Genomic DNA, 11,319 nt, shown 5'->3' with positions numbered 1-11,319 from the left:
TGCACGGCCAGGGCACCCCATCAGCTCAGCGCCGCGGGCGGGTCACGGCTGAGCCCACGGGAATCACAGAATGGAGGCTCACGGAATGGTTTGGGGGGGAAGGGACCTTAAAGCCCACCTAGTGTCGCCCCCTGCCCTGGGCAGGGACACCTCCCACCAGCCCAGGTTGCTCCAAGCCCCGGCCAACCTGGCCTTGAACCCCTCCAGGGATGGGGCAGCCACAGCTTCTCTGGGCAACCTGGGCCAGGGGCTCACCCCCCTCACAGCCAAGAATTTCTTCCTCAGATCTCACCTAAATCTCCCTCTTTCAGTGTAAAACCCTTCCCCCTCGTCCCATGGCTCCCGTCCCTGCTCCAGAGTCCCTCCCCAGCTTTCCCGGAGCCCCTTGAGGGACTGGAAGGGGCTGGAAGGTCTCCCCGGAGCCTTCTCTTCTCCAGGCTGAACCCCCCCAGCTCTCTCAGCCCGTCCCCACAGCAGAGGGGCTCCAGCCCTCCCAGCATCTCCGGGGCCTCCTCCGGCCCCATTCCAACAGCTCCGTGCCTCTCCTGTGATGAGTTCTCCCCCGAGCAGAGCAGAGGGGCAGAATCCCCTCCTAGGGGGGCAGATTGGCTGATTCTGCGCATCGCACGTTCCATGTCCACGACGCAGCAGCGACACAGCAGAGATCGGGGTATCCTATGGCAAGAGAAAGGGCCAGACCCCACCGCCCGCAGGGCCCCACCACCAGAATCACATGCGCCTCCGCTGCTGGCATCACACAGACCCACGGTGGGGATTCCTGCAAGGAAAAAACCCCCGTGGAAACCATTTAGCTTTAGAGCGACGGAGAAATACCCACAAAAGTTATAACAGCACAGAACCAGGGTTGTTTGGGGGATTTCAATCAAGACTTATTCTATTAAAGAATTAATACATTCCGCAGTGGGTTCAGTGGGGGTAGAGGACAGAGTTTTCAGCCCACGGATTTTGCCATGGGTCCCTGTCGCTCGCCCTGCTGGGCACCCTGGGGTCAGAGAAATAATCGGTGTCCACTAACGAGATTAGCAATGGGAGCACAAGCCATACTGCAAAGTGACGGTCCAGCTGGCAGGTGCTGTGGGTGCTTCACTGCCCAGCATCTCCGGGACACACATGAATGAAAGAAAAGCAAATGAAAGTCACAGAAACCAAATAAGTAACTTCGAGCAGAATAAATGAGACGTGACTATTTACAGACTATGGGATCTGTTCTGGAAACCGATCTTCTGCCAGGGGCTGCCCGACTACAAATCGCCAGGGACAGCACGAGAGCAAAGCGTCCTCAGATCGTTATTTATCATGACATTTAGCAAGGCCTCGTTCCCGGTAGTTACAGTATGGAATGGAGAACCTCTTCTTCATTCTCATCTGCTTCACCCACCAGATGCAATCAGACTTAGCACTTTTCATCTTCAAAGCACTTTGTGAACATTAACTCATTAATCCTTATGCCCCCCATGAAGCAGTTAAGTGTTATCCCTGTTTTACAGACCTCTTTATCTCCGAATCTGCTCATTAATTTTTAGTGTGCCCATCTCTTTAAAGGGAGATATCAAAGCAATAGAGAAACCGCAGCACAAAACAGTTCTGAGCCTCATGTTCCAACCTGCTAAATACCCGGGTCCCCTACAGGAGCTCAGGATTCTGGAGCCAAGCCTTGACGGGATGTAAATTATCGCTAATGCTCAGATTAGATTATTTTCCTGAAGCTGGTTCTGCCTGACTCCCACAAGGTCCCCCCATTTAACTGAAATGCCCAGCTGGGAGAGTGGCCAGCGCCACGGATGTCGGTCAAGACGCTTCCCGCGTTGGCGGAGTCCTGACACACTTACAGCCTCCTCAGCTTTAAGTGCAGAGGGGGTGGAAAACCAGGCGCAGTCTATAGAGCTAGACAATAATTCATGCTTTGTAACAATAATTCTCTGTCTACAGAAGCGATGCAGAAGCGACACAATTCAAGAAACAGAACACGCTACAATCAGATAACGTTCATACCCACCGGGAAGGCAAATACAAACATTTTGGTGTTTACACTATGGTGAAGTTTCTTTCCTGTTAGTCACCATCGACTGTTAACTCACAGGAGGGTGGTGAGGGAAACAGCTTCCCTTGAGCTCCGTCCAGCGCTGCCAGGGAGCCTGCTTCTGGCTCCCACTCTGCTCCCAAAGGCCTTCTCTCCACAGTTGGTTTTGGAATGACAGCAGAAACAAGTGTGCCCTCTGTCCGGGATGTTACTGAGCAGGAGGAACTGATGCACACACTGAAATGAGATGTCACATAGTGAGAACAAATGAAGGGCATGGCAGAAAGCTCCCTTTTTTATGGCAGTCCTTTGCCCAGCTCTGTGGAATTGGACTACAGAGGGATTTATTTTTTTCTTATAGGTCAAATTACCCGATATGAGCAGGTGCCAGTAAAAACTGGGATTTCCTGCCACCTCACTTCCCTCTGCTCTATTTACTTTTGCTTGCTTCGGGTGCACCTTCCGTGTTTATCATTTATTCTGCAGCAGAAGACAGTGACACAGTGGCAAACTGGATCTCAAGGGCACCTCACCTGCTGCTCTAGAGCAGTAGAATCCAAGGAGTCGGGATGGGACAGATGGAAGATGAGCACCGTGACACATACATCTAAACCAGTGAGCAAAGCCTTTCCCAGTCATCCGAGCCAGCAGGACATTTTCAGCACCCGCTGGTTTCGCAAGAGGAAACTCCACCTCGAGGTAGCGCTGAGGGCACAGCATCAGGAATTTGTCCTTAAGAGGCCAGAAGATGAATGTTATAACCAGCAGGCAGACTGGTGAATGCAAAAGAGCAATACCTATTGTAGTCAGAAGCCTGGAGCAGCTGTGCTGGCAAAAAGATTAATTACTGCTGGGTGTGAGCTGGAACCACACACCCAGCAGTCCTGAGGTTTTGGTTACTCCCTAGCAAAGAGGGCAACGCTGCTCTCTCCTTGATTGTGCCGAGGCAAGGATTCAGTTTCCCTTTTCCTAGCATTTTACCTCTGTTCTGCCCTCACTGGAATGATCATTAGCTTCAGTCACAGCTGAATACAAAACACCACATGTGCGATGAAAGAATAAAATGCGTTCTCCCTGGTTCTGATGAAGTCCCTCCATGGGAGAAGCTTTCCCGGTCTGTTAGACTGAACGTCAGCCTGTCCGAGGGGTCTGAGGTCAGTCCCTGAGATGGGGATGATGTTCTGGACTCCGTTAAACATGAATACGCTGCCCTGTGCTTGCAAGCCCCCAGCTGAAGTTAGAGCTGATGCCAGCACAGCTAGACCACCTTTTGGCCCCAGTATTTTGTGCAAAGGTACCAAATTTCGTCTAAATACCTTTGCTACCATCACCATTAGCAGCAAGGAATAAACATTTTTAAACACTGAATAAAGATTGAGCTGGCAGCACTATCTCTGCCTCAGCTCTTGCGTGTCGTCCTTCCAGACAGCCAGGGTGCCTCCAGCAACTGCGGTGGAGCCTTTGGGATCACAGGGTGTTCCCAGCACTGAGCTCTGCAGACACTGGCTAGGCCTCCTCGGTGGCTTGGTAACTGTCAGACAAGGCTGGTCTCAGCAGGCCTGCTGGAAACATCTGGCTTTAATTCTTCTATAAAGCCATGACATTCATTTGGCCACCAAACCACTTTCCTTTCATCTATCTGGAGGACTAACCCTGTGGCAGAGCAGCTGACTCCCTGCCTGCCATTACCCTGCATTATCCTGCAGGAAGAAAGGGGTCACAGAAGAGCCAGGGCCATGCTCTTCGCGGGAGAAGAGATCTTGGGAGACGGTGGCAGCTCACAACTAACACTTTCCTGCTCTTCTCCCTCCCCAGAGCTCTTTTCAAGTTGTTTCAAGGCATCCATTTCTCTGTCAACATGTCTCAAAGGGGCTCAGACTCCAGCTCTGACCCGATTCCCTCCTTAGTTCACTGGACTGAGAACCCAAGCACTTGAGGAATAGATAGGTGTGGCACGCTGTCCTGGGTAGGAAAGACAGTGCCTTTGTCCTGGAGGGAGAAGCTGTGTCTATTTAGAAATCCCTTAGCAGAGGATGCCGAAGGCTCTGTGGAGGGGCTGGCACGCTGGGAAGAAGCCTGGGAGAGTCAGGAACATAAGCAAAGGCAGAGGAGTTGCCTCAACAACTCTTGACCGATAATTCTGGTATCAATAAATGACAATCCTAGCAAGGAGACAACGTTTGGAACTCCAAATGTGTTATTGTGCAGCAGAAGAGGCCTAAAGCATGAATGCTGGATGTTGGAAAGATCAGCTGCACCATCACATGATCCCACGATGCCTGTAACCACAGCAAAGTTTTATCCAAAGCCAGCGAGACTCTTGGCTGCGTTTCTAGGTCTGAGCTCAGCAGAGATTGTGCAGTTGCATTTTCACAAACTTTCATCCATGCTGAAGTAAACGATTTGCTTTCCAGGCAAAACTAAGTCCCACCAGCGTGGGATAGGTGCCTCGGGCAGCCCCGGAGCCGATGAGCAGCAATCGCTGGGTCTTATTCCAACACTCCTCAGCACAAGGCAAACAGCACAGAGCTCCAGCTCCAAGAGGCAGCCAGGCAACAGCACTGAACAATCAGTTTCCCATGTCAGACTGCGGCTACGCCCAAAGACTTGGCAGTGCTGGAGTGTATATACTGTGGCAATAATATTAAATAAAACAGCTCTTCTCATCTGCCTACCCTCCTTCCCTGCTACTGGGCCACTCTCTTGAAACTGCCACAGCTAAAAGGATTTACCTTTTTATTTAAAGTGCCCATATAAAAGCAATCCACGCAGGGAACAGCCAGGCAAGAATAAGCTGCCCTATGAATTCACAGCCCATTGCCCAGCACTGCCTGGAAGGAGCACGGCCCTGCTGCGTGGCACGAGTGTGGCGTTGCTAACAGCTGAAGGGAATTCTGCAGCTCAGAGGTGTCTTTTGGTAGCCACAAGTTTCCCTTCTTGCTGCACCAAGATTAGTTGTAGGCCAGCCAGGAAACCCACCAGGGTATCCAGTGATCGGGAGCTGATCTCCAAGGACGTGGTGTGAGATAGCTGAAGTATCCCTCTGCCTCCTCCTTATTGTTCCATCCTGGACTCAGACTTCCTGGCAGAGGAGGAGCAAGTGAATCATGCAGAAGGAGGAGAGAGCTGGAGCAGGAAATACAGCTGCCAGGCTGACTCAGCACGGCTTCCCTCCTGAACCTTGAACAGTCAGGAGCTTTGAAGGATGTTAATGTTTAACTCCACCAAAAGTCCCCTATTTAGCAAAAGGCATCTGAGATTCATCGGCTTCTGGCAGGAAACGTTTTGCTTTGCCAGGAGCTGTGCTGGTGACAGTACCTCAGTGGTCAGGTCAGTAGCTGTGCCTTTCAAAAGGCAATTAAGTCCAAAGGGCCTCACGACATCTGATAAGCTCCAGCAAAGAGAAGGAAAAAAATAATGGCATTCACCAGTTCATCTCCCCAGCCCTGCACTTCGCTGAGAACACCAACTCAGGAACATAGATTGACACCAGAAATAAGGAAAAGCTCATTAGTTGTTTGGGAAATATTGTTATCAATCATCTCCAAAGGAGCACTGCAGAGCCGCCTGCCACTCTACCTTTTTGCTTCCTCTCTTTCTCCATCTCTCATTCTCCTTCCCAGGAACATTTACATCTGTACCTGACTGTCTCGGTAAGAAAGAGCACATTAATAGCTAAAAGGCAGGGCTCAGACCCTAGACTTCAATCCCAGCTCTGGTACTGGTTACGCAACAGCCATTTCAGATTCCTGTTCCTCGCTTCACCCATTGCAAAGTGAGGATGGTGCTTCCTGAACTTCTATTAATGCAGGAGTCACCTAATGAGTGCTAATTAGGAAAATCCAAAAACAAATGACTAGATTAGCAGCTATGAAATACTCACTTGTTAGAGGACCGCTTTGTGGAGCCTCTCGGGTGGGAACCCAGGTTTACGTGCTCCAAAGGCTAGAGCTCCAAGTGCTGATGCCAAGGACAGCCAGGAGCTGCCAGGAAAGGGCTCTACAAGAACTATTGAGCAGTTCTGGCTTTGTCCCACAGAGAACATACATCCTGCAGGGAATCGATTCATCCCTTCTATTTGCTGCCTTTGCAATAACCTGAAATGTGTACAAAAGAGAAGAAATCCATAACTGTGTTCATCAGGTAGATCCAATATCTTTCTCAGTCCCCGAGAGGGCAGAGTGAGAATGAATTCTGTAATTCAAGAAAAAGCAGCAACTCTGACTGTCTGAGAATGAAAGAGCTCACAGTAAGCAACTGCGTGGTTAAAGTTACCTGCAGACAAAAAGGTGCTTGCAACACGCAGAGGGAGAGATCAGGCTGTCCTGCTGGTGCCGCTAGGAAGTGGTGCTGTACTGGAGGGAGGTTGTCATTCTTTCACCATGAAGTAACAGCAGCTTTTGCTTTATAAGCCTCCAACATGCCGTGCTACAATAACGCATGCATCTGTGCTGAGACCTGAATTGTACAGTATAGTCAATGAGCTGGAAAAAGAGGTAAACAATGAAGTGTCAAAGTTGACTGATGATATAAAATTACTCAGGATATCCAAACTGAGTGAAAGACCCAGAGAAGGATCTCACGACACCAAGAACTTGGGCGTTCAAACTGCTGGCAAAAAAAAATGCTAATGAATACAAAGATGCAGGGGCAAAGCAAGCCCAACTATAATTGCACAAAGTTAGCTATTCCCACCCAGGAGAGAGCTCAGGGAATCATTATGGGGTATGCAACTCTGCACTCACTGATGGTTAGAAAACAAGAACTATTTTTTAAAAGGAACACAACATGGAAAAAACCTGCACTGACCTTGTAGGATACCACCACACGTTTTTTTTTAATTGTACTTCACTCCCAGAATTAAGGTTTGTTTTTCTTGGTCAAGGTGACACACGTGGTGTTGGAAGAAGCAATCCTGGAGTCCTGAACTGTCTGCCTGAACGAGAGCTCAGAAAGGGCTACAGGAGCTGGCAAGGGCACTTGCACAGTAACAGGTTTAAGAGATACTAGGCTGTACCTTCTCGCTTTCTGGAATAGCAGCTTTCCGTAGGGCTTAAAGCTTCTGCTCTTAAGCCCCAAAGTCACCACATCTAATACAGATGTGTGATGCCTCCTTAGTAAAGTTATGCAACAGCACTTTAATGATTGTTGCATTTTTCTATTGCCTTGGCTTTATTAAAAAACAAAAAGGGCATGTAAAGACTGACAGAGTATGTTTGGAAGTAAAATTCCAGTTTAATCACTGATTAAACAAACCAGTGGTGCTGTTGGGAAGGGTCACATGAAGTTCACTGGTTGGGTGGAGATCTCAAAAAAAAAAAAAAAAAGCAGCGCCATGTGGGTGCCTGACCACTGTCCATAGCACTGAGCGTTTCTCCAGCAGCTGCCTTACCCTGTCTGCTGGCACTGGCCTCTTCTGTAGGAAGCCGGGCAGCCCCAACACTCAGAGAATCAGGCAGAGAGTGCAGACTCCCTCAGGACGCGCTGCTACGCCAAAAGCAAGACACTTGGATGAAATATCAAAAAGGGAAGACTGAGAAGACAGAAGATACTTCTTGGGGTTCTCCTCTCTGGTATAAATCTACTAGCAGAGCTGCTTTCTGCTGCTCTAACAGTAGGAAAGATGCCATGCCTTGAAAGAAACAAGCACCATAAATGTGTTAATAATTACACCTGAGATTGTTTTCCCGGAACAGGCTGTTGGTATCTCATTGACTTGTCACCTTTTATACCTGCAACTCACAACCTCTTACCAAACCACCAGAAAACACATTTAAAATCAATGCTGGGCTCAGAGCTGTCAGCTGCAACTCAGGAAAGCAGCATTGTCGTTGATAGCTCTCTGCAGCCACTGGCTCAGGGTGCAATGGCAGCCAAAAAAGCCAGCTGAACATTGGCTGCTCGCAGGCAGGAAACCTGGGTGAGGACAAAGCCTTCATCTGCTGTTCTAGAAATCCTCGGTGTACTCACATCTGGAGTGCGGTTCTGGTCTCAACTGCTAGGGAAGGTGATGGAGTTACAGAGGGTCCAGAGGAGGGGAGGGATGAGCTGCCTTCATAAGGAGCAATCAAAAAGGCTGGGACTCTTCAATTAAGAGAGAAGATGGCTGAGAAGGATCTTATTGAGGTTTACAAAGTCACAAAGGTGGTTTGAACACAGACTTAATATTCACAGAATCCTGCTATAGAAGAACAAGGAGGCACACTTTGAAAGTACAAGATTAGTTTAAAACAGAAGAAAAGTATTTTTTGACACAAGTCTGGAACCTCACAGAAGACAATATCAACAAGTTTAAAAGGGTTACATAAATTCACAAGCAACAAGTGAATAAATAGCTGCTAAAAGGGCAAAGATGCACCCTTTAACATCTCTACTGCTTTCGGGATGCTAGAGAGGGAAACAGACAGCAGCAAGAACCCTGGCTCACATGCTTGCCCAAACAGCATCTCCTGTAGCCACCACTGGAGACAGGCTACTGGGCTGGCAGTGTCGTTGGTCTGAGACAGGAGGATGTTATTAACGTTCTAAATTCAATCCCCAAAACCTTACACACAATTAATTAAGGCAACGTGGTATCTTCTAACTGCTACTCTCATCTGCCTCTCCGCCCATCCTTACAGTTGTGTGCAGTGCCTCACATTACAGCGTGGCCTCATTTAGACACTAATCCCACAGGCAGATCCCTTGGCCACATGGAGCAATCCTGAGGCCAGCACCGCCAGAGCCTGCTGGGGAGAGGAAGCGGCACGTGTGGCATCAGCACAGAGGCGTTACACTATCTAGTTTGATTATTATTTTTTTCCCTATGTTATTATTGCTCACTGATTTTCATTGGCAATCTGTGAGCTGCTGTAACGTAAGTAAGTAGTGAGATGCATCACTTTATCTTTGATACTTGGATAACTAATCTTACAGGCACTACTGCAGTATATTTCATACTCCTAAATTTCCAGATAATTACTCCATCATATATATGTATCTCTCAAAATGATCACTTTTTCTAAGTATATATTCATAGAGAAGGATGACAATTTCTCACTTTGAAAAATCTTTAAATCTATTGAAATAAAATTATTTTCTGTTAGTCAAAACAAAACACTACTGCATTTCTATGGATGAGGCTGCATATGGGTAAAGCAGGAATGGCTTGCTAAAGCTGCCCAAACACTGGTGTCTGGTGTCATTTGTGATGCCCTGTAGTGTTCCCATCACCAGAAGAAGAGGGGAAGTCAGTCCAGAGGGGTGCAAAGCCTGTAGTGGTCTGTGCTGGTGTCTCAGACAGCCAAGGGTGCCCAAAGTGGCAGCAGATACCTCTGCTTCAGCAGCTGAATCAAGCTTGAAGTGTCCTGCTCACATAACCTAGATAAACATGCAATTTCCTGTACAAGTCATGCATTTAATAACAGCACATATAAGTTTATCTGACATGCTCTAATAACAATGTCACATCTGCTCCACCTGGACATACAACCCTCCAGTGCACAGACTGCTGTGCCGTTTGTTAAAGCTATGAAGCCTGTAATTTACAAATTGTATGTATTTTCTGGGCCATAATTCAGGCTTTTTACTGGAATGAGTAAATTGCCAAGATTGACATAAAAGTAATACCAGCATATTAATTTTAACTAGTCACTTCCTGTCTTAATGGTTCGGGGATCTGGTGGAGGCTCACTAGCCGCTCTGCAAGCACAGAACAAGAAGGCTGGGAATTTGGGAGAGCTCAAAGTAGATGTGAGCTGTGGGCATGACAAAGGCCACGTTAAACTCTTGGCCTGATTAACAGTAGCAGTGGGGGGGCTGAGCTATGGCACTGACTACATCCAATCATTTTTTTTTTTAACTCAGGAATTCAGTACTTTACACATTATGAAGAATAATGTGGAAAGAAAAAGAAACAAACAGCTAAAGCTATTCCTGAAAGTACATTGTTCAGATAAACATCCTGAGGAGCCGCTGTACTATCTGGAGAGCGAACTCGTGTCATGCTAATGAAGATACACAAACTTTCGAGTATCTCAGGAATGCAGGTTATCTAGTTTGGCTGCTGAAAACCCTCTTTCTTGTTTTCAAACAAACCAAGTCTGCGGGGGACCCCCAACACCAAGCCCAGCGCTCATTCCTTTCATCACACAGCCCTTCCTACAACCTCGCGCCATCCAGACACCAGTGAATCATGGAGCACAGGGTCACTTCTGGAAGCCAGAAGCTGTGGCTTCGAGGCCCTTTGTTCCAACCTTAACAGAGTTGGGACGAGCCCGTGGGCCCCCAGAGCCCAAATCTACCCTTGTGGTGCTCAGAGCTGTACAGACCGACTGCCAGGACACCCTTGTGCAGTGAGTGACCCAGAAGGGCAGAAAGCCCCTGTTTCATAGAGTCACAGAATGGTTTGGGTTGGAAGGGGCCTTAAAGGCCACCCAGTGCCACCCCCTGCCCTGGGCAGGGACACCTCCCACCAGCCCAGGTTGCTCCAAGCCCCGGCCAACCTGGCCTTGAACCCCTCCAGGGATGGGGCAGCCACAGCTTCTCTGGGCAACCTGGGCCAGGGGCTCACCACCCTCACAGGAGAGAACTTCTTCCTGATATCCAATCTAAATCTCCCCTGTTCCAGTTTGAGGCCATTACCCTGCGTCCCATCATTACACTCCCTGCTCCAGAGTCCCTCCCCAGCTTTCCTGGAGTCCCTTTAGGGACTGGAAGGTCTCCCTGGAGCCTTCTCTTCTCCAGGCTGAACCTCCCCAGCTCTCTCAGCCTGTCCTCACAGTAGAGGGGCTCCAACCCTCCCAGCACCTATGTGGCCTCCTCTGGCCCTGCTCCAACAGCTCCATGGCCTTCTGCTGTGGTGGCCTTCTAGTGGCCCCAGAGCTGGAGGCAGCACTGCAAGGGGGTCGTCTCCCCAGAGCAGAGGCACAGAATTCCTCCCCCCCTCACCCTGCTGCCCACGCTGCTGGGGACGTGGCCCAGGCTGCAGGTGGTTTCTGGGCTGCCAGTGCACATCGCCAGGGCACGTTGAGCCCAGAGACAAATACACCCTTGTGGCGCTCGGGGCCGTACATACCGACTGCCAGGACACCCCTGCGAGGGGAACTGCCCAGAAAGGGGGGCCGGGAAGGGCCGAAAGCCCCCGTTTACCTCACAGCGGAGGCGGCCATCGAGCAGCGCCCACCGCCCTCAGCGCCAGCAGGCAGAGGGCGGGAAGGGCCCGCGCAGGGAAGCCCCCGCGTCCTCGGGGGAGGGGCGCAGTGCGCATGCGCCGGGGAAGCCCCCCGTCAGGGGGCGTG

At 49.5% G+C, this 11,319-nt stretch overlaps 1 long non-coding RNA gene across 1 annotated transcript; it reads right to left on the bottom strand.

Moving 5' to 3' along the window:
• Nucleotides 1-877: 877 nt before the first annotated feature.
• LOC141733936 (uncharacterized) lies at nt 878-11,304 on the bottom strand. Its single transcript, XR_012584414.1, has 5 exons — nt 11,097-11,304; nt 6,317-6,525; nt 5,925-6,138; nt 2,575-2,773; nt 878-2,278 (listed from the first exon to the last, which is right to left on the bottom strand). It is a non-coding gene; the product is annotated as an uncharacterized LOC141733936 (long non-coding RNA).
• Nucleotides 11,305-11,319: the final 15 nt, after the last annotated feature.

The sequence above is a fragment of the Larus michahellis genome, chromosome 22, assembly GCF_964199755.1.
Source record: "Larus michahellis chromosome 22, bLarMic1.1, whole genome shotgun sequence".
In the NCBI taxonomy this organism is placed as follows: Eukaryota; Metazoa; Chordata; class Aves; order Charadriiformes; family Laridae; genus Larus; species Larus michahellis.
Note: the sequence above shows the minus strand (reverse complement) of the source record. Positions and strands in the feature narration are given on the sequence as shown.